Source organism: Triticum aestivum, chromosome 2B (assembly GCF_018294505.1).
Source record: "Triticum aestivum cultivar Chinese Spring chromosome 2B, IWGSC CS RefSeq v2.1, whole genome shotgun sequence".
Lineage (NCBI taxonomy): Eukaryota > Viridiplantae > Streptophyta > Magnoliopsida > Poales > Poaceae > Triticum > Triticum aestivum.
Window position 1 is genome coordinate 798,118,373 of NC_057798.1, and position 12,993 is coordinate 798,131,365.

At 48.4% G+C, this 12,993-nt stretch overlaps 1 pseudogene; it reads left to right on the forward strand.

Moving 5' to 3' along the window:
• The first annotated feature begins 7,112 nt into the window (after positions 1 to 7,112).
• LOC123047830 (uncharacterized) lies at positions 7,113 to 7,251 on the forward strand (annotated as a pseudogene).
• The last annotated feature ends 5,742 nt before the right edge of the window (positions 7,252 to 12,993 follow it).

Here is a 12,993-nt window from a genome sequence, read left to right on the forward strand (position 1 = left end):
CTGCTCCTCCTCCTCCCCTTTCTCATTCGTTTGCGGCGGTGGTCGCGATGGACCGCTCGCGCGGGTCCTCCAGCGAGGCTGTCTCCGGCCAGAAGCGGGGGCGCGACGGATCTGGCGAGGCGGCGACCGATATAGTGTATGAAGTTGCGCTACGCGCTAAGCTCCAGGTGTCGCTCGCTCCAGAGGCGGGGTCGGCGGCGGCGGCGGCCGGTTCGTCCCGGCGCGCCTCCGGATCTGGGCCGTTGGATCCTTCGCTGCCCTTGCATGGTGCTCCTCCGGCTGCAGTTGATCCGTGGGAGTTGGCGGCTGCTGGGCATCGGGCTGGCTCATCGGGGCCGGTCCCGCCGCCTCCTCCGCCTAGTGCTGCTCCCTGGGTGGTGGGACGGTGGGGGCTCCGGCGGTGGCTAGTGGGGGTCCGTCTTGTTTTGTTCCGCGTGGTGCGTCGGGGGCTCCGGTTCGCCGCCCCGTTGGCACTGCTGCTGGGCGGGGCATCGGTTCTGGGCCTAGCGCGACTTGTGCTGGTATTCACCCTCCTCCCCCTCGTGGTCCTGGTCGCATTCCTCCTCAAACTCAGGTCGCCAACCCCTTCGCATGTCACTGCCCTGGTCACTTTCAGTCCCGGTGCCAACCCCCCCCCCCTTCTGCCTCATCTGTAGGGAAGATGGCCACCTCACTGTGGATTGTCAGAATCATTCCAAACCTCCTGCCTTCGTTCACTATGGCCTTGGCCTTCCTGGGTGCTCATTTTTCGCCTTAGATAGGGAGGTCCCTGCTGCAGCTCCTATCCCTGCGCTATCCAACGTCGGCATCATCTCTGTCCAGTCCAAACGCATTACATCCCAGGTCCTTCTTGATGAGCTCCGATTGTGGGACGAGGGAGGGTGGGATTGGCAAATCCGCCAGGTTACAGATTTCGAGTTTTCTGCGACCTTCCCTTCCAAAGAAAGTCTCCGCATGATTTCCTCCTGTACTAGCTTCACGCTACCTCTGAATCAATTGGTTATTTCGGTAAAGGCTGCTTCTAATGGTTCCAAGGCTATCTCCTCCCTGTTTGATGTATGGGTTCTAGTTGAAGATGTTCCTCCTACAATGCGTACCACGGCATTTCTGATGGCGTTCGGGGTGCTCATCGGCAAGCCTATTGAGGTCGATCAAGACTCTTTGGCTGTCCTCGGGCCGGTCCGTCTACGGGTATGTTGTGTGGACCCCCTGTGTATTCGTGGCTCCATTGATGTCTTCCCCTCGGCTGCTGGCTTTCGACTCAGGGTTCGGGTGGAGGGTGCTTCGGGTCTGGTGTCGCCCCCACCTCCGCCCCCGTCCTCGGCCTCTGGCAATGACGACAAGAGCAAAGATGGGGATGGTTGCCCGGACGATTCTATGCATGGCACTGGTCAGCGCTTTACCTAGTCGAAGTGGGACGGGCTCTCCCCTGAAGACCAGGATATGTTGATGGAGAATGCTCCGGTCAGGCGGGGGGCAAATGACTCGCTGGCGGACTTGGTTGGAGGGGATGCTGCTTCCGATGGGGCCAAGGGTACACCTTTCTCGATGGTGTGCTCTAATCTTCCTGCCCGTCCTGCCTCTCCTTCCCTCTCTGGCATTGAAGATCTGCCACCGGCTGGCCCCTTAGCCTCCAAGAAGAAGAAGAAGTCGTCGGTCAAGAAATACTCTGCTAAGAGCACGACGTCTGGTGATTCAAGGTAGTCTGCGGCTGGGCTCTGTCGCAGGCTCGATGCTCGGCCTTGGCCCCATTTTCTGCTGCAGCGTCTCCCTGCCGTGTTCACTCTGTGCCAGTGCGTTCACCCGCTTCCACGGCTCGTAAAAGTGGCTGCGTCTCCAACAGCGGAGAGAGGGTGGCTGATCGAGCTGCTCGGCGCGCTACGGCTTGGGATCTGCCTCCTTCAGGTTCGCGCCTAGACCCCTCCTCCTCTCTCCCCAATGTTCATTCTCCTGTTCATTTAGTGCTTCAATCTGATGAACATCTGCGTAGTATATTAGATGATGTGGGCATTTGCTTAGACACTAGTTTGGGCTCTCCCTCTTCTTTACTTGGTGTTATTAGGGCTAATGAATTAGCTTAGGCTGACATTGCAAAAGCCAAGGAGGCTGGGGTGGGACCTAGTGCCCCACTGGTTGTGGCTGGTGGGGATGAGGGGGGAGATGACAGGAGTCAGGCTTCCCCGGCTGTATCTAAACGCAGGGCTGGGAAATGTGCTAAATCCTGCAAGGCTCCGAGCAGGTCGAGTCTTAGAATCAAAAACCTTCCCTTCAGATGAAGGCCCTATTTTGGAACATAAGAGGTTTCAGCGCTAGGGGGCGCAGGGACCAGCTTAAAGACTTGGTTCGTTCTGAAAATGTTGATTTTATTGGCCTTGTCGAGACTCTCAAACCCTCCTTCTCCCCTAGTGAACTCTTGGCCGTTGCTGGGATAGATAGATTCAATTGGAATTTTGTGGCCCCTCATGGTCACTCGGGTGGTCTTCTTCTTGGCACCAAAAAAGATGTTTTTGATTTTGTCGCTTTTGATCATGGCATTTTTTGGGCTAGCACGGTGGTCTCTCATCGATCCCTTAACTCTTTACTTGAAATCATGGTGGTTTATGGTCCAGTTGATCATTCTATGTCTTATATCTTTCTGGATGAACTTAGTAATAAAATTGATTCCTGTCAGCTGCCACTCTTGATTGGGGGCGATCTCAACTTGATGCGATACCCGTCGGATAAGAGTTCCTCTAGTTTTTCTTGGCCATTGGCTGATGCTTTCAATGCTTTCATTAGGGACACGGTTATCTGCGAAATCCCTAGGGTTGGGGCCCGTTTCACCTGGACGAATCGCCAAACCTCTCCCATACGTTCTGTCCTTGATCGGGTTTTTGTGTGTCCTAGTTGGGACTCGCAGTTTCCCCTTGTCAGCCTCAGAGCCCTAGATATAGTGGGATCTGATCACTCCCCCCTGATTCTTGATGATGGTACTCGCTCAGTTGCCTTCCCGAGGTTTTAGTTCGATGCTTCGTGGTTCCAAGTGGAGGGTTTCGCCGACTTGATTGCGCAAAAGATTTCGGTTTTCCTGTCTTCTAACCGCCGACCTTTTGGCCCGATGGACGACTGGCATCAATGCTCCTATTTTCTTTGTAGATTCCTTAGAGGTTGGTCTAAAAACCATTATGCTGAGTCAAGGCGGGACAAAGCTAGGCTGGCTGCTCAAATTGAGGCGCTTCATGCTCATGCGGATAATCCAAGCCTCTCCACGGCCGAATGGCAAATCCGCTACAGTCTTGAAGAGGCTCTTTTGGGTATTCATTGTCAGGAGGAAGTATATTGGAAGTAAAGAGGCACTATTAACTGGACCTTAAAGGGTGACTCGCCCACGGCCTATTTCTTTGCCATTGCAAAGCAGTAGACGTCGGAGATGCCTGATTGATAGTCTCCTTATCGAGGGCTTAAGGGTCTCTGATCAGTCTGTGATTATGCGACACGTGGTCCACTTCTTTTCTAACCTCTTATCTGCTAAACCGGAGTTGGGTTTTAGGTTGGCGCCGTCCTTATGGACTCCCCTCGATCAGGTGTCGAGTTCTGAAAATGAGAGTCTGATGATTCCCCCTTCTGAAGAGGAGATTTTCTAAGCGATTCGATCTGCCAACTCTAATGCGGCTTCCGGGCCTGACGGATTCTCCATTCCTTTCTTTCGGCAATTCTGGCCTCAGTTAAAAGGCCTCATTCACGCTATTACACAATGTTTTTCGCTGGAACTGTTGACATCTCTAGACTGAATTACGCGATACTCACTCTCATCCCTAAGGTCAAAGGTGCTGACTTGATTTTCCAATTTAGGCCCATTGCTTTAAATAACAATTTTGCGAGGATTCCGGCTAAGGGTTTGGCTACTAGGGTTTCTCCGATCGCCCATCGTGTCATTAGTCCTTTTCAATCTGCGTTCATAAAGGGGAGATTTATTTTGGATGGGGTGCTTTGCTTGCATGAGATAGTCCATGACCTGCGGACCAAGGGCACTAAGGCTGTGGTTCTTAAGCTTGACTTCGAAAAGTCCTATGACTCGGTGAGTTGGAATTTCCTTCGCCAAGTTCTTCTTGCTAAGGGCTTCGAGGGAGCGGTGGTTCAACGTCTTATGCAGCTTGTCTCGGGTGGGCACACGGCTGTGGCGGTGAATGGTCAGATTAGTAATTTCTTTGCTAATGGTAGGGGCCTTAGATAAGGGGATCCGGCGTCCCCGTTGCTCTTTAATTTTGTTGCGGATGCTCTCTCTCATATCCTTTCTCGAGCAGCCACTGCTGGGCACATTACGCCTGTTAGTTCTCACCTTATCCCCAATGGCATCACTCACCTTCAATACGCGGACGACACCATTATTATGGTTGAACTTAATGAGGACAGCCTCACGAACCTGAAATTTCTCCTCTTATGCTTCGAAGCGCTTTCGGTCTTAAAATCTACTTTTCAAAGAGCAAAGTTATTGTGACTGGGGTGCCTGATTCGGAAGCTCAGAGAGTGGGTCATCTTCTCAATTGTTCTCTAGGGTCTTATCCTCTCAAATACCTGGGCCTACCAATCTCCCCTCTCAAGCTCTTGGCTAAAGATTTTGTCCCGACAGTGACTAAAGTAGGAAATAGAGTTTTGCCATGGAGAGGCCGTTATAATTCCCAGGTGGGCAAGGTTTCCCTTACTAATGCGTGCCTCTCCTCCCTCCCGATGTTTCTAATGGGCTTCTATCTCTTGTCCGGAGGGATTCACGTTGGTTTCGACAAGCATATGGGTGCTTTCTATTGGAACTCCTCTGATAATAAGCGCAAATATAGGATGGTTAAGTGGGATCCGATTTGCAGACCTAAGAGCATGGGGGGCCTAGGCATCATTAATACTTTGGTCATGAACAAGTGCCTCATGATAAAATGGTGGCGGAAGATTATGTTCCTCGAGGAGCGTCCCACCTGGCTATCTCTCCTCAAAGCTAAGTACTTCCCCTCCTCGAGCACTATGTTCGCCTCCTCCTCTGGTGGCTCTCAGTTTTGGCGCCAACTCGTTAAAGTTCGACCGATCTTCCAATCCCTTGCTAAATTTGTTGTTCGGAATGGTAAATCCACTCGTTTTTGGTTAGACTGGTGGGTAGGGGATACCACGCTTGCGGTGGCCCACCCGACCCTGTTCTCGTATTGTGCTGATCCCGAGATCTCTATATTTGAGCTCTCGGCTCACGACTGGGTCCTTGATTTCCGGCGTTCTCTTTCTCCCGTGGAGTTGGATGATTGGCAACGTCTTACTGCCTGCTTCCCCTTGCTCTCGGAGAAAGATGACTCGGTGGTCTGGCCCCACTCTGCCTCGGGGCGTTTCTCAGTTAAATCTGCCTACTCCAAACTTATCTCGGGTGCCCGCACAGCTAAATTCAAGGATATTTGGCCAGCTCGTATTCCTCCTAAGATAATTTTTTTCCTGTGGCAAGCTTTCTGGCGAAAACTTCCTGCGGCCGATCAAATTAGGAAGAGGAACGGGCCGGGCTCTGATTGATGTGCGCTCTGTGGGGCTCTTGAAAACACCAAGCATATATTTTTTCATTGCTCTTTGGCTAATTTCCTCTGGAGTTGCATTAGACTTTGGCTTCATGTTAATTGGCATCCATCCTCTTTTGAGGATTTGCGGCGTTGTGTTAATACTTTAGTAGGCCGGTCTAAGAGGGTATTCTGGGTTGGCTGGGCAATGATCTGTTGGTCTCTGTGGACTACTAGAAACAAGTTCACTATCGAACACATTTTTTCGGCTAACCCAGTGAATTGCTTATTTAAAGCCAATGTCTTTTTGCAGCAGTGGAGATCATTGACTAAGGAAGGGGACCTAGAGGCATTCGATGACATGTTATCTAAGATGAGATCTACGGCGTCTTCCCTGTTGCGGCGATCTAGGAGGATGGCTTAATTTCTGGTTCTTTTGGACTCTTTGCTGGCCTGCGTGCCATGTTTGGCTGGTTGCCATGTACTCGCACTTCTTAACTCTGTTCTGCTCGGCTTATGTGTTGTTCTGGGGGCTGTGATGTGACTCTGCCTGGTGCCTTTATTTATAAAGTCGGGCGCATGCTTTTTATCTAAAAAAGTGAAAACTGGAGAGATTTGGAGCTTTGCTCTCTATCACTCGCAGCTTGCTGCAATCTCCGACCTTCATGTGCGTTAGACGCTGAAGATGATAAGGTATCTTCAAGCAGTTTCCTTACTACAATCCCTGAGTATAACCTGTTGTAAAGCTGAAGAACTGGAAAGGAGGCAACATAGCTCGTCACCCGTAATACGGACCATAAGCAGCTCTAGTTTTGTCAGGCTTCTCAAGCAACATAGCCCAGCTACAGGATGAAAGGAATGTTAAATTATAGGCTTGTGTGAGTTGTAACGTGGCACGTATGTGTCATTGTGTAACGCGTGCGTATCGTGTTGCTTTGTATCTAGGCAGGTTGTTAGAGTAGATAGATCCTCTCTTGTATAGCCTTGGAGTATCGATCAAGTCTACAACAACCTAGCCGCACCATGTACTTGTTTGCCTATTTAAACACGCACGTGTCCCTGCGGTATGCATACGCTTCTAATCTTAGTTCTTTCATGGTAACCAGAGCCATCCTCGAGCGCATCCATGGCAGCGTCTTCAAGCTCATTCCCATCCTCGCCATTCGTGCACGCCACCACCGAGAAGCTCACGAAGGGCAACCAAGCCCTATGGCGGGCCACGGTGCTCTCAGCCATCCGGGGAGCACAGATGGCCAAGTACCTCGACGTCGAGCAGCCGCCACCCCCCATGCAGATTGATGTGGCCTCGTTTGATGGAAAGACGACGGCAAAGGCGCCGAACCCTGAATTCCAAACCTGGTATGCACAAGATCAACAAGTCTTCTCCTATCTCCTGATGACTCTTCCTCACGAGATAGCTATCCAGGTCGCCTCTTGCCACACCTCTGCTGAGCTCTGGAACACGGTGGAAGGGATGCTTGCATATCACACCCGTTCCCAGACCACCAATGTTCGGATCGCCCTCGCAAACTTGCAGAAGGGCAACTCCTCCATCACCGACTACGTAGGAAGATCAAGTCCCTCTGCGACGAACTGATCGCTGCAGGGAAGAGGGTGGACGACGATGACATCATCTCTCACATCCTGGCCGGGCTAGATGAAGATTTTGACCCGGTGGTGTCCGCCATGTGTTCCTGGGTGGAGCCGGTGACCGTGGCCGAGCTGTTTTCATAGCTGCTAAGTTTCGAGACGTGGCTAAATCTTTGAGGCGGAGGTTCACAGTCCTCTGCCAACGCTGCTACCCGAGGCCGTAGAAACGGCGGTGGCGGTGGTGATCGCGGCCGCGGACAAGGCGGCAATGGTGGTGACCGCGGCGGGCGCGGCGGCGGCTACTCCAAACCTGGAGGGTGCAGCGGCGGACACGGTGGCAACAACGACGACGGAGGCAACTACAACAATAATCATGCCTCCGCCCCCAGGGTCCAGTGCCAGATTTGTGGTAAGATGGGCCATCCAGCCTGGAAGTGCTGGAAGCGCTACGATGAATCCTACCAAGGCGTGGAGGAGAAGTCGGCCAATCTCGCTGCACCGCAGTACGGGGTGGACACGAACTGGTACCTGGATAGCGGTGTCACTGATCACATCACATGAGATTTGGAGAAGCTGACCGTGCGTGATTGCTGCACTGGAAACGAGCAGATTCATACTGCCAGTGGATCAGGTATGGTTATTAAAAATATTGGTCATTCAACTATTCATACTCCGGATCGAGATCTCCTCCTAAACAACATTCTTCATGTACCTCAAGCCAACAAAAGCCTAATCTCTGCTAGCCGCCTTGCTGTTGACAATGATTCCTTTGTTGAAATTCATCCCTACTCTTTTCTTGTCAAGGAATGGGGAACGAAGAAGGTGCTCCTTCGAGGCAGGGGTAGAAGAGGACTCTACCCAGTTAGGCACACGGGATCCGATGCCAAGAAACACATGCTCAGTGCCACCAAGCTATCTTCGGATAGGTGGCACCGGCGTTTAGGCCACCCATCTCCTCTTATTGTTAGCAAAATCATTAGCAAGAATAATCTCCCATGTGCAAATTCTTTCAATTCTTTCAATAAAGATTCTGTATGTGACGCTTGTCAAAAAGACAAAAGTCACCAGTTGCCTCATCCAAAGTCAATAAGTGAATCAAAATTTCCTTTAGAACTTGTGTTTTCCGATGTTTGGGGTCGTGCTGTTGAAACAGTAGGAAGAAAGAAATATTATGTGAGTTTTATTTACAATTTCAGTAAATTCACATGGATATATTTGATCAAACACAAGTCCAAAGTCTTTCAAAAATTTCATGACTTTCAACATCTTGTAGAGCGTCAATTTGATCGTAAGATCCTTGCTCTACAAACAGACTGGGGAGGGGAGTATGAAAAGTTGAACTCCTTCTTCACCAAGATAGACATATCTCATCACATTTCCTGTCCTCACGCTCACCAACAAAATGGGTCAGCTGAGAGAAAACATCGACATATTGTCGAAGTAGGTTTATCCCTTCTAGCTCAAGCCTCTATGCCCTTAAAATTTTGGGATGAAGCCTTCATTGCTGCTACCTATTTGATAAACCGAATTCCTAGAAAAGTCATCAAGTTTGAGACACCCTTTGAAAAACTCTTTCATGAAAAACCCAATTATTCCATTCTTAGAATTTTTGGGTGTGCTTGCAGGCCAAATCTCCCACCCTACAATAATCACAAGCTTCAATTCCGTTCTAAGCAATGTGCTTTTCTTGGGTACAACAATCTTCACAAAGGGTTTAAATGTCTTGACATATCCACTGGACGTGTTTATATCTCCAGAGATGTTATTTTTGATGAAAATATTTTTCCCTTTGCTAGTCTTCATCCAAACGCCGGAGCTTGTCTTCGTGCCGAAATTCTACTGCTCTCTATGGAGTTATTAAATCCTTATGATCATGGGGGTGAATATTCTGATGATCATGTGTTTAATAATCTTAAGCCTGCTACTAATGGAGGCTGTGCTGATGAAAACAGTGAAAAAAACAGCACTCCAAAACGTCATTTTATGCAGCATATGTGTCCAAATCCGACCGACACGGACCCGAAGCGGATCCTACTGATGCGCCTGATCCCGAGAGATTTGGAGGCGGTGTAGAACCTGGCGCGGAAGCTGACTCTGGCGCGTCCCCGACACCGCCAGGCACTGGGCCAACAAGCAGTCAGCTGGCGCGCGACACACAACGCTAGTCTCCTGTGCGGGGCGGCGGTTTCAATACAGCAGGGCCCTCCTCCGACAGCTGGCGGCGATCGGTTGGGTCCGGGTCGGGCAATGATGGCGCACCCCCGACGCGGACCTCTGCTCGTCTGTCGTCTGCGTCAGATTCGGTGGACCCAGCTCCTGGCACACGGGCGTCGGATCCGACGCCCGACCGAGCGACAGTCGAGGAGGATTCGCTGCTGGTATGAGGTGGTAGATCTTCTACGCCAACCACCGGATCTCCCACGGCCACAAACTCTGAACGCCCAAATACACGGGCTAAACAAGGTATATTCAAGCCTAAAGTTCCAAAGGATGGAACTGTCAGGTATGACAAAAATTTCAAAGTCGTAAACTTTGCTGCCACTCAAGAACCTCGTGATCCAGTAAAAGCTTTGCAAGATAAAAACTGGAAAAATGCTATGGAAGTAGAATATGATGCCCTCATGAGAAATAAAACCTGGCATCTAGTTCCACCTAGACTAGGTAGAAATATTATAGATTGTAAATGGGTTTATAAAGTCAAAAGAAAATCTGATGGCACTATAGATAGGTACAAGGCTAGACTAGTGGCTAAAGGCTTTAAGCAACGCTATGGTATTGACTATGAGGATACGTTTAGCCCAGTTGTTAAAGCATCCACTATTAGACTGGTTTTGTCTATTGCTGTGTCCAGGGGATGGAGTCTTCACCAATTGGATGTACAGAATGCGTTTTACATGGCGTTCTTGAGGAAGAGGTTTATATGCGACAACCACCTGGTTTTGTGGATAATACTAAAGCACAACATGTGTGTGTAGGTTGGACAAGGCCTTATATGGATTAAAACAGGCACCCAGGGCGTGGTATTCAAGATTGAACTCAAAGCTTCAACAACTTGGTTTTCGGCCCTCCAAGGGAGACACCTCCTTGTTCTATTTCAGGAAAGGGAAGGTGATCATTTTTATGCTCATTTATGTAGATGTCATAATTGTTTCTAGTTCCTCTCAAGAGGCTACCTCAACTTTGCTTAAAAAATTGAAAAGTGAGTTTGCCCTAAAGGACTTAGAGCATGGTTAATAGTATAGCCAACTGCTGGCTATAAGCCATTGCCATGTCGTCTATAGCCTATCTTATAGCCAATATGTACAATAGTTATTAGAAGAGTGTACTACCTTTTTTTTATATGACCCACCTTTCACTCTCACAAAGTGCCTAGGAGCACGTGCTAGAGCTGACTCTTCATCAAAAGCCCACTTACGTTCTCTCTCCTCTTTTCTTCCTTCCAACTAAGCAAGAATATACTAGTTTATTTCTTATAGCCAACTGACTCAGCTCAATTGTACTTGCTCTTAGGCGAGTTGCACTATTTCCTAGGCATTGGAGTAAAGATACATGATGGTATTCTGCTAACCCAAGAAAAATATGCAACATAGATACTTAAACATGTAAGGATGAAGGATTGTAAACCCTCCAATACACCCCTGTCTACTACTGAACAGTTGTCATTGCATGAAGGAAAATTGCTAAGTCCAGAGGAAGGGACAAAATACAGAAGTGTAGTTGGGTTGGGGCACTACAGTACTTAACTTTGACAAGACCTGATATAGCCTTCTCTCTTAATAAGGCCTGTCAATTTTTGCATTCTCCTACATCTCTGCATTGGACAGCTGTAAAGAGGATACTAAGATATATCCAAGGAAGTACTGGAACTGGTCTGAAAATATGTAAGTCACCGTCAACAACAGTAAGTGCCTTCTCTGATGCAGATTGGGCAGGATGTCCTGATGACAGGAGGTCTACTGGTGGATTTGCTGTCTTCTTTGGTTCTAATCTTGTATCCTCGAATGCAAAGAAGCAAGCTACAGTTTCACGTTCCAGCACTGAAGCAGAATACAAGTCATTAGCAAACGCAACAACTGAGGTAATGTGGGTCGAAACCTTACTTGATGAATTGGGAATTGCAAGACCACGTGTCTCTTGTTTGTGGTGTGATAATTTGGGAGCAACTTATCTCTCTGCAAATCCTGTATTTCATGCAAGAACAAAGCATATCGAAATTGATTTTCACTTTGTTCGTGAAAGAGTTGCAAAGAAGCTCTTGGACATTAGGTTTATTCCAACAGGAAATCAAGTTGCTGATGGCTTCACGAAGCCTCTTCAAGTTCGACAACTTCAAGTCTTCAAGAACAATCTCAACCTTGACGTGTTTAGATTGAGGGAGGATGTTAAATTATAGGCTTGTGTGAGTTGTAACGTGGCATGTATGTGTCATTGTGTAACGCGTGTGTATCGTGTTGCGTTGTATCTAGGTAGGTTGTTAGAGTAGATAGATCCTCTCTTATATAGCCTTGGAGTATGGATCAAGTCTACAACAACCTAGCCGCACCATGTACTTGTTTGCCTATTTAAACACGCACGCGTCCCTGCGGTATGCATACGCTTCCAATCTTAGTTCTTTCATGGAACAGCTGGAAAGGTAAAGATAATGAAGCGAGTCTCCCAACCCATTCCATAAAAGTTTGTGTGGGAACTCATATTTGCGATGGTTACTCATAAGCAGAGTAAGCGTGAGTTCTTCAATTCCTTGTGTAACAGCCTTCTCAAGCCATTTGTCGACATTATCACGGTCCTTCGCACCGCAATATGGAACCAACCGAAGGATGAGTTTCCTCACGGCAGTGCCTGAGTGGTTCCTCAGAATGTGGTCAATTCTGCTTTTTAAAATCGCTAGCTGTTTCCCCGTATGCATGTACGCCCAAGCCCAACGTTTCCCTACTCAAAATGAGGTTGGGATGGTGTCTCCAGGACCATAGAAAGGACTGAGACACATGCGGCTCGGGCGGCGTCTCTCAGAGCGGCATTAAGGAGTGTATATGACGCCAGATTTCCTGCATCCTCAAGTATGAGAGAGAAGTTCAACATAAGCGCAGCTGTTAGATAGATGGTTACTTCAATTCCATGGTTAGGTTAGGTGCCTTGAGCATGTTTTCCCAGAAGTGTTGGCGGTGGTGATTACTAAGAGACCCCATTGTTGCTTGCTATATGTTCCTACGCTGCTACACTGCTACTCATGCTTTATTAAGGCACATGTAGCAAGCAGCAAGGAAATATGGATCTGCGCTTTCTTTTGCTAATGAAGTTGCACACACATAACATACCGTACAAATTAAGTCAAAATTATCAGAAGTAAACATGTATGCATACAGTGCAAAGCACATTCAATACAACACCAAAGCTAGCATTGGCACTTTGCAGCAAGCAAGATTACAACACACAGCAAATTAAACAAATCAGACGTAATAAGACTAAAACGCCACCAGATAGAGGATGGATATGCAATAATACTGCTATTAATACTTTATTCATTCAGATTCAGGCATGGAGCAAGCTAGCAGGCAGGAAATATTGATCAAGTTACACATGTCCTTTCGTTGGCAAGTGGGCCTTCACGCCCTTTCGTTGCACATGTCCGATGTTTTCCTCGAACTGATGCCGTACTGTTTGATTCACCGTCCCCACACCTTCCACTATTGTCAACATTTTTTATGAGTCAACATGTGTGGTGAAGTGATCAGCCCCGTGAAATATTGGCAATTGTTTCTCGTCAATCTCCAACAAAATAGTCAAGTTTTGGCAATTATGGATTTTGCCAAATGTTGGCTTACGAAATATTGACAATACCATATGTTGGCATCAAACTGAATGCACTCTAAATACCACAAGAATAGAGGATGTATATGCACTT